Genomic DNA, 9,697 nt, shown 5'->3' on the forward strand with positions numbered 1-9,697 from the left:
AAAAACTAAAGCATTGCAAGTAAAAAAAGAAAATTGTAGTAATTATCTCTTTAGGTCGGCTAGAGACAGAAAGTGTATCGTTACAAAAGGCTTATATAAAAAATTTCCAACCACCAAAAAAAGAGCACAAATAAATTTCTATTATTGACACCACCAATCTCGTAAGAGAGAGATTCGAGCATTATTGACCACACACATTCCACATAACGTTAAAGTACTTTTGAACTTAGTTATTGTATTGGTGGTCATAGTTTTTTAGTAGAAATAAAAGAAAAAGTAAAGGGGGAAAAAAAAAATAATAATTTGAATGTTACAATCAAAGAAAGAACATCAAGGATTTTCAACCTTGTGAAGATTGGTCCATCCTAAAGGCATTGATCCAATAACTATATATTTCACGTGAAAAGAAGTTATCCACGTTATATACAAGTATTATAAATTATAGACTTGAAATTGTATGAAATGAAAAAGAAGGTTCGAAACTTCGAATGGTTAAGCTAGTTAGTAGTTACTTATTTTCTCCAACGCTGCCCATTCACGAGCTTCTTTCCTCTATTGCAAAGCCTTCTCCTTCTCAGCTCTTTTAGCCGTCGCCGCATGCTGAATCTCCAACCTCCTTTGCTCTGCCTCAAACCTTCGTTGCTTTGCCTCAATCCTCCTTTACTCTGCCTCAAGCCTTCACTAGTAGAAAAAACTAAATAGGCACCCCCCTATAGCACCGGTTCATGAAAACCGGTGCCAACTAAAACGAGCGCGAGTTAAAATTTCAGAGTTGGCACCGGTTCTTACTTGAACCAGTGCCAATTACGCTAATTATCACCGGTTCAAACCGGTGCCAACTGTTTTTTTTTTTTAAAAAAAAAGAATAAAGTTCGCACCGGTTAACCGATGCCAACTGATTAAAAAAAGAATAGAGTTCGCACCGGTTAACCGGTGCCAACTGATTATTTTAAAAAAAATAAAAATAAAAAATAAAACGAGTTTAAAACAAAGCTATATATGCCGAGTTTCTGGGTTTTAACTCCTTCATTTCTTCTTCAATTTATTTTTCATTCTCTCTCTCTCTTAGCTCTCTGAAATTTCCTTATCTCTGAATGCATGCATGCCTCTCTCCTTCAATTCCTTATCTCTGATCTCATCTCTCATCTCTGTTCTTCTCTCTCCAACCAAGCACAACAGCCAACACAACAACCAAGCCGCTGCCGTCAAATTTGAGGTTAGGGTTTCTGGGTTTTGGGTTTTTCACAATTTTGGCTGGGTTTTTCCCGATTTCTAGGTTTTTCACGATTCTAGGTTTATGGGTTTTGTGGGTTGAATCTGTGAGGGTGTTTTTGTGCAAAATCGTTCGTTTTTAAGGGGTTTATTTGATCGATTTTTGTTCGATTTTTTGGGTTTATTTGTCGATTTTTTTTCGATTTGTTTGGGGTTTATTTGTTCTATTTATTTTTTATTTTTTTGGTTGAATTTATCTGGGATAATCGTTCGTTTTTAAGGGGTTTATTTGATCGATTTTTGTTCGTTTTTTTTGGGTTTATTTCTTCGATTTATTTTCAATTTTTTGGGGTTTATTTGCTCTATTTATTTTTTGTTTTTTTGGTTGAATTTGTCTGGGTTAATCGTTCGTTTTTAATGGGGTTTAATTGATCGATTTGTGTTCGATTTTTTGGGTTTAATTGTTCGATTGTATTTCAATTTGTTTGGGTTTATTTGTTCTATTTATATTTTGTTTTTTGGTTGAATTTATCTGGGTTGAATCTTAGTGCGTTGTTCGATTTTTTGGGGTTATTTGTTCGATTTATTTTCGATTTTTTTGGGGTTTATTTTTGGTTTTTTTTGTTGAATTTATCTGGGTTAATCGCTCGTTTTTAAGGGGTTTTTTTGATCGATTTTTGTTCGATTTTTTGGGTTAATTTGTTCTATTGATTTTCGATTTTTTTGGGGTTTATTTGTTTGATTTTTGTTCGATTGTGTGGGTTTATTTGTTCGATTTTTGTTGAATTTATCTGATTTTATTGTTTCAATTGATGCAGATTTGAAGGACGTGAATTTGCTGAGTTGATGTTCGAAGTTTCTGGGTTTTGGATTGTAATTTATTTTTCAGCAATTTTTCTGCTTTTTTTAATAAACTGTAAAAAAAAACAATTTATTTGATGAATATAGCCTTAGCTTGTTCGATTTCAAGTTTTGGATTGAATGTATAAATTGGATTGATGAATAAATTTTATGCTGAAATAATTTTTTTTTTTTTACTGTTTCAAGGCGTATTTGGCACCGGTTAACCGGTGCCAATTGAAGTTTAAATTAAAAAAAAACAGCGCGCATTAACATTTCGCACCGGTTAACTGGTGCCAAAGTGTGTAGTTAGCACCAGTTAACCGGTGCTAATTGCTTTAGTTGGCACCGGTTTTGAACCGGTGCAAAATTTTTGGGGATTTGGCACCCCTCAAATCCCCAACGGTTCAAAACCGGTGCCTTAGGGGGGGTTTGAACCGGTGCCAAATTAGCTTTTTCGTCTAGTGCTCTTTTTCTCAACAGCTTTTTATTTTTCCAGTTTGTCCCTCTCATGCTCAGCCTTTCTGTCTTTTACCGCCTGTTCTTTGCGACTTAACTCTGTAAAAGAACGAAGGCGGAGGTCAGACGTCCTATGTGCTTTCTTCGGGGGATTGGGAGGGTCCAATACATTGGTTGTTGACCCTATACCAGACTAAACATTGTCACAAGTCCCATTGTATTCATTATCTGTTTGTAGAGGAAGAATAAGCTTGCGCTTTTGGGTGACTGATGAAAGGGAGGTACATTCTTTACTTCCTCCATGCTTCTTAGCCCGTCCTGTCAGCGTCCCAAATTTGGAGTCGTGCTCTGCTTCCATCTTTCTCTTCTCAATCATGGCAATCTTCTCATCTACTTGGAGTTCCAGATGTTGCAAGGCCTGAATCACTAGAGCCATAGTCTCCTTGTGCATAGACGTCTTGGAGTTGATTGGATCAGAAGCAACCATTAGCCTATCATACCTGCACACGACCTCGGTCTTTGTAGGGTCGTGATAAGCAACCTTCACCCTTGTGCGTTTCCTTGGAATGTCCTTCCTCCACCTACGAAGGATATATTTATCTGGAACATAAACTTGATCATGCAAATCATACACCTTGAGCATGTGCCTACACATTATACCATGACACTAACGTAGGGAAACCTAGGTTGTTGACTAATCCTCCCTAGAGCCAAACAAACTTTATAATCACTTAACAAACCTAAATACAAGTATAGAGGTAATCAAGGGTCGAACCACTAGGAACGGTTATGCTCAAGTATTTCTAATATGCGCCTAAGCCAAGTCTAAGTCGAAGGTGAAGAATAGAGTAACCAATACTAATCAACTACCAAAACAAAGACTTAAACAAATGAAACACTAGGGAATGGGGATCAACATGTAATCATGACAATTGCAACAACTTGGGAAGGTTAAGCCAATCAATGGTTGTGAAGACTAATGGCAAGAGCTATCAATTGGAATCAAAGAGCTATCGCCTAATCGTCAAGCTAGGTCTGTACTATGAATGACAAACTAGGAGAATCACAATTCAAACCAATCAACAATTGTAAATCCTAAATTGAGTGGTCATGTTATTAGGACCTACAATGCAATCTAGCATAGTTCTCAAGGCCTAATCAAACTAAGTACATGCAAACTTCCATTAATCAATTTAATCTCAACAATTAATCAACATAATTCCCAAATTATTCAGCATCAATCAATCATACAAACTTTACCCAAACCCTAGCAAGCAACTACTATCTAACAATCATCATCAAATCAAACAAACATGTAAATGAAATCAAGAATCAATCAACATGAACAACAACTAATCTAATTAAGAATCAAGTAACAAAACTAAACCAAACAAACATGAAATTAAAGAAAAGAATAAGATGTGATAGAGTAAGAAATGCTCATTGATAATTAAGAAGATCTTTAATACAATTGTCACCCTTGCATCTTCAATCTCTCAAATCACCACTGAAATCCCTCACTTTCTCTCTCTTAAACTACTCCTAAAACTAATCCTAATCTAGAGAGAGAAACTCTCAACTAAGCTAAGAATGAATTCTAAAATTGCATAAAGAAGAAAAGCTATTTATAGTATAGCTAACTACAAAGGAAATAAGGCAAATATCCCAAAATAGACCCAGCCGAACGCGCCCTTACAGAATAAGTGCGCGCTTGCGATAATTTGGGTACTGAATAGAGACCTTAAGTGGCGCGCCCGCGTAAAGGTCGCAAAACCCCCGTGCTAACTTCCTGCAGATTTTCTAACTTTCTGCAGCAATTGGACTTGCCGTGGCGCGGCGATGGCTGCCGTGTCGCAACGATGGCTGCCGTGTCGCGGCGATAGGTGTCGTGGCGCGCCCGCGCAGCTTGGAACAGAATACTTATTCAGTGCGTGCGTGATATGAATGGTGCACTCATCATGATCATCACTTGGCATGGAAATTTTGAAATGAAGTTTACAATGGGCTCAACACCATGATTTTATGAGAGCGCAGAATGAGACCGCAAGCCCAAGTCTTGGAGTAAGCCATCTCTTGCTTTGTGAGCTATACATAAGCTTCTTCCTTGCACCATATGCCTTTTTCAACCCGGAAAATCATTGTGATGGGTCTCGAGCTTCACCTTACTCCTACAAACAAAGAGAAAAGAACAAATAAAAGGGAAAAACACAAGAAAATCCATAAAATTGGACGAAAACACAAAATAAGCAAGAATAAGGAAACTAATGAAAAAATGGACAAAACCAAGCATTTACTAGAAAGAAAGCTATAAAAAGAAGGTAAAAACAACCTAAAATACTACCATATGAGTGCCATAAATGACACTCATCAGACACTCAAAGTGCTTACAGTCATAGTTGACCTCCTTCGTGACAGAGTTGTATGTGGCATTATAAAACCTCCTTTTTTGAGTTTTTAAGCTTTATCAATACCCTATCTTCAACATCGTGTTCCCAATAGTGCTCCGAAACTTGCTTTTTCTCACAATTCAAATAACAAATAAGCGCACACTCTCTTTGTACCTCCTTAAATTATCTTCCTGTAAAAATCTTTTGGAAACTTTTTTCTTGTGGGAAGTCTAACATTATCTGCCTAACATATCGCGCACAATTGTCATCAGCATCCTTTTCCGTTTCATCACTTGCCTCCATAGCCTCAATATACCTTTCAACAAACTTGTACAAATGAGTGTGCTTGTCAACATATCCATCAAAAAAGTTGTTTATACTTTCTACCCACTATGTTGTTTTCGTACCCGCCCAAAAAAGATGCTTCAAATAAGTAGGGACCCACATATCCCTCTCTTTAAAGAACCCTACATTATACAAGTATTTAACTAAGCACATTTAGCATAAAAAGGCATAACAAGCATAATTTAACAAAGCACATTCAGCAAAAGAAGGCATAAGCAGAATGTAAACAATGATAAGCATATAGATAATCCAACCAAAGGCAAAATAACCATATAAAGGCAAACCGTAAAGGCAGAGAAAAAAGAACCACAACTAATAAGACAGAGAAAATAGAATCTAATCCAGACAAACAGAGATAAGAGAATTAAAAACCAATTCAAGACATGAAAGGAATTGTGTCCTTCCAACAAGTGTATTATTCTGATAGAGGGTTCAAAATTATTAAATAGCTAATTCTTAAGTGAAGTCAAGTGATCGGAATGCCTAGGTGGAGGTCGCTTCCGATCAGTAATATTAAGGTATGATTAATATTACAGCTTAATCTTAACTGAACCCTTCGGGTCGAACCCAATCGAACAACCGATCGGAGACGACGAATTAATTCGAAGGATTTAATGAGTCATCGGAGTTTTACGAACACAAAAGTCGGATATCGAGCCTAGGGCGTCGAGGCCGAGCGTCGCAAAATCACAAGCAACAAGCACGAGCATAGCCGTAGCATCACATTGGCCTAGCCATGTGAAGTGCTAGGCTAGGCTAGCTCATTGCAAGCCTAGGCGCACCATGTGTGTGCTAGGCGCGCCTTAAGTGCTATCGCAGCCCATCGCACAAGCACAACACCATCACAGTGCTTGGCACTTGCGTGTGTGTGCCTGTGTGTGTGCCTAAGGCTGTCGCACCATCGCAACCTTCGCACAGCTCACCATCGCAAGCTCTAGCACAAGCCTACGCGTAGCACAGCACTACCGCATGGCTAGGCCAGTGCGTATGTGCGTGTGCGTGTAGGGAATCGCAGCAGCAACACTACCCTTGCTAAGTGCGTGTACATGCATGCCATCGCAGCATCGCTAGCACAACACCAAGCATCGCATGCTTGTGCGTGTGGCTAGCGAGGCGATGCCGAACATGCGTGGCTCGCTAGCAGCACGCATGCTAGGTGTGCGTATGCGTGCGAGTGCGAGAGCCAGGCAGCCAGCATCACTTGCTAGCAGCGCCCAGCGCCTAGCAAGCAGCAGCGTAGGCATCACCTAGCACATCAGCATGTAGAGCGCATGGGCTGGCTGGACTGATGCATGCTGGCTGGTGCTGGCTGGCTGCCAGCCTAGTAGCCCTTGGCGGCGGTTTTGTGAGGAGGTGGGGACTAATCCTTGGGCAAAGCCTTGGGGAGCAAGGTAATGGTCCCCCCACCTACTCTTGGTCCTCACCTAAAGTTCTCTCTCCCCTTGACACTTGTTGCATTGTGATTGATTTGGTTATTCATTTAATTTAGAATTAAATTAATTATCAATTTTATTCATTCTCCCACATTGGTTGGGAAATGAAAATCAAGGGTTCATTTCCCTGTAAATACCAAGGTTTGGGTATTTGGGAAAGAACACACTTGAGTGGAAAAGTAAAGAAAACTCCATTGTTGAGTATACCTTGAAATTCGTAAAACTCCAAGTTTATATTTTGTCCGGGCCTTGACTAACCTTCGAGGCTTAGGACGATCGGGTCGGGTTCGAGGGTACGACCCCGTTGGAGGCCTCGCATTACCGAGGTTGAAGTAAGAGCTCGGTGTAAGAGCGAAGCACGCATCGAGGGTATAATTCTTATCCTTTCTCTTAATTATGTTTTAATTATGTTTTGCTTGTATTAGTACCATTAATTATGGGAGCGGGTCTTGGGGGGGGTTTTATTCCGCATAGTGAGGGACACTACGAAACCCTACAGCGATATCAGAGCCATGCTCCTTTTAATTTTTGCAATTATTTATTAATTAAGGTGTTTTAAAGTAAGATTTAAATTCTGGTTTTGCTTTTCTAGTTAGATTAGAAGATCGTTTTAATTAATTTTAAAACTCGTATTTTTTCTCGATTTGGCTGTCGAACCCAGATTTTTGCTCCAAAATAGTGTTTTTAGGGTGGAATCGACATTCTGCAGCAGATTCAATCCTTTTCAAGATCTGTCCAGAAGCCAAATTCGAACGAGAAACCCAAGTTTTTGGGGTTTTTTCGTTTTTCAACGAAAATTTTAAATCTTTTTAAGCCTTGATTAATGCAAGCATTACAAGGTTAGATTAAATGCATTATTGCATCCCTAATCTACTGCTATTTTAAATATCCTTAAGCATAATAATGGAGTTGTAATTAGTGCTTAAGTTGATATGCTCCTTTTCACATAAACTTGTTTTTTCACAATTATGCAAATAAATTGCATTAATGTGTGAATGTTTGATGTGAATGTGTAATTTTAAGTTCCTAAGGATGTTAAAGATCTAATCTTTAAAAGTTTAAATGATTGGAACTTTAACCCTAAATTCCATGATTGAACTAAGTTTGGAATTTTCATTTTTGGTTGATTAAAATCCATGAAGTTCAAATACTTGTGAGTAAAATTTTGATCAATCTTCATATTGGAAGATGTAATCTTGGTATTTTACACAAGTATGAAAGTTGGAAAATTTTATCATTAGATGCTTAATTTATTTTCCAACTCCCTTTTATCAAATCCATTATTAATTTGCATATTGGTTAAATTAATTATGAACATAGCTCATTCAATTTTAAGCATGAAGAAAGACCTAAAATTTGTTTCAAAATAAATTTTTGAATGATTTAGGCTTGTGCACCATTGAAATTGAATTTAATTAAGTTAGACTTATTTTATTTTATTTTTCCTCAAATTGGTTCTAAAATAAAATTTAGAATTAATTTATGCCACACATAAATTGGGATTAAAATCCCGAGAAAAATACACGCAAATCGATGCAAAACCGCAAGCGTCACCAAGGCTAGTCGGGCTGCCAGCAGCCCGCATGTAGGCTGCCTATGGTGCACGCATGGGCTGAGCATCGAAGGTACGTGGCTATGTGGCAAGGGGTGCTAGTGCACTGGGCTTGGGCAGTGGCGTAGGCTGCTGGATGCTTGGGGATGCTGCTTGGCAGCGTGGTAGCAAGCACCAGCCATCCCACCACTTGCTTGCAGGCGCCAGCATGCGAGCTAGCATGCGTAGCAAGCAGCTAGTGCTGGCCAGCGTAGTGTGCTGTGCTGGGCGCAGCATACTAGCACCAAGCGCCAGCATAGGCCATGATGCTGCTCCTGCGTGTGTGGTGAAGGCTGCTGGTGTGCTTGTGCTGCTGCTAGGCAGCGAGGCAGCAAGCCCCAGCCAGCCAGCCCACTGCTGCCTAGCAGCCATGGTGCGCAATGCACCATGCATGATGGTGGCTATTTTGCTTAATTTCGAGCTATGCATTTTGCGAAAATATTGCTGGTTTTAAAATTTTATTTAATTATTTTAACGAGGTTAAACCTCGATTTTTCGGCTTTTGCAAAATTTTGACAAATAATGGGTTAAGCCGACTTAATTAATCGGATTGATTAAGTATGGATGCGGAATCTAGTGGGAGCTTAGTTGATTACGTGAGCAATTTGCTTTCTTAGAAATAATGGATTAAACAACTTTAACTAGTTTTAATTAGGCGTGTTAATCGAATTAAACACCTAAGTTAGTTACTAGTTTTGCGTGTTTAATTATGTATTTCGTAATATGCATGGGCCATTCACAAATAGTGAATGGATGAATGAAAGATTGTTTTCAAAACAGGTTTTCAGAAAATGGCAACTAGTGGGACCCGACTAGGATAGAAAATACGGACTGTGTTCCGTTATGTATTTTTGTAAATCTAAATACGGTCTGCGAACCGTTAAGTATTTTTGTTCTTTAGATTAATCTTAGTCGTAGTAGCTAGTTATTTTATTTTGGCAAAGATGTCTCAAGACGACGTTTCGATGAAGACGAGCCAAGATGAAGACCCTTGAAGATTTGAAGATTTCAAGGGGTCATGCTAGTTGCCAAATGCATCAATTTATGCTTTATATATATTATTGTTATATATGAATGTTAGATGCATGTCTAGGATTTCATATGTTGCGACGATTAGTTAAGTTCACTTAAATCAACCAACATAGAAACCCTAGGTCCCTTAAAATATTGAGCTAAAATTTGTCGTTCCAAGAACAACACTTACCGAACTAATATGCGTATGTGATGGGCTACGCCAAAGCGAGGCATCACTACTTCCCTAGGAACGTAAGGTATACTAGGTATACAAGTTGTCTTGGTTAAGCTCAACGATATCAGTAAGGAGTCCTTAGATGTCGTGGAAAAAGAGATAAAATGTCAAGAATGCATTAGATGCGACATTTTATCAAACCGAGAGTAGCTTAGAGCTATTAGCAATTGGATTGCTTACC

General features: G+C 38.6%; 1 long non-coding RNA gene across 1 annotated transcript; it reads left to right on the top strand.

Annotated features, from left to right (window-relative positions):
* The first annotated feature begins 1,026 nt into the window (after positions 1-1,026).
* Positions 1,027-2,219, top strand: LOC110698190. The gene is made up of 2 exons (XR_002506680.1): positions 1,027-1,216; positions 2,031-2,219. It is a non-coding gene; the product is annotated as an uncharacterized LOC110698190 (long non-coding RNA).
* The last annotated feature ends 7,478 nt before the right edge of the window (positions 2,220-9,697 follow it).

Source organism: Chenopodium quinoa, unplaced genomic scaffold (genome assembly GCF_001683475.1).
Source record: "Chenopodium quinoa cultivar QQ74 unplaced genomic scaffold, ASM168347v1, whole genome shotgun sequence".
Taxonomy (NCBI): domain Eukaryota; kingdom Viridiplantae; phylum Streptophyta; class Magnoliopsida; order Caryophyllales; family Amaranthaceae; genus Chenopodium; species Chenopodium quinoa.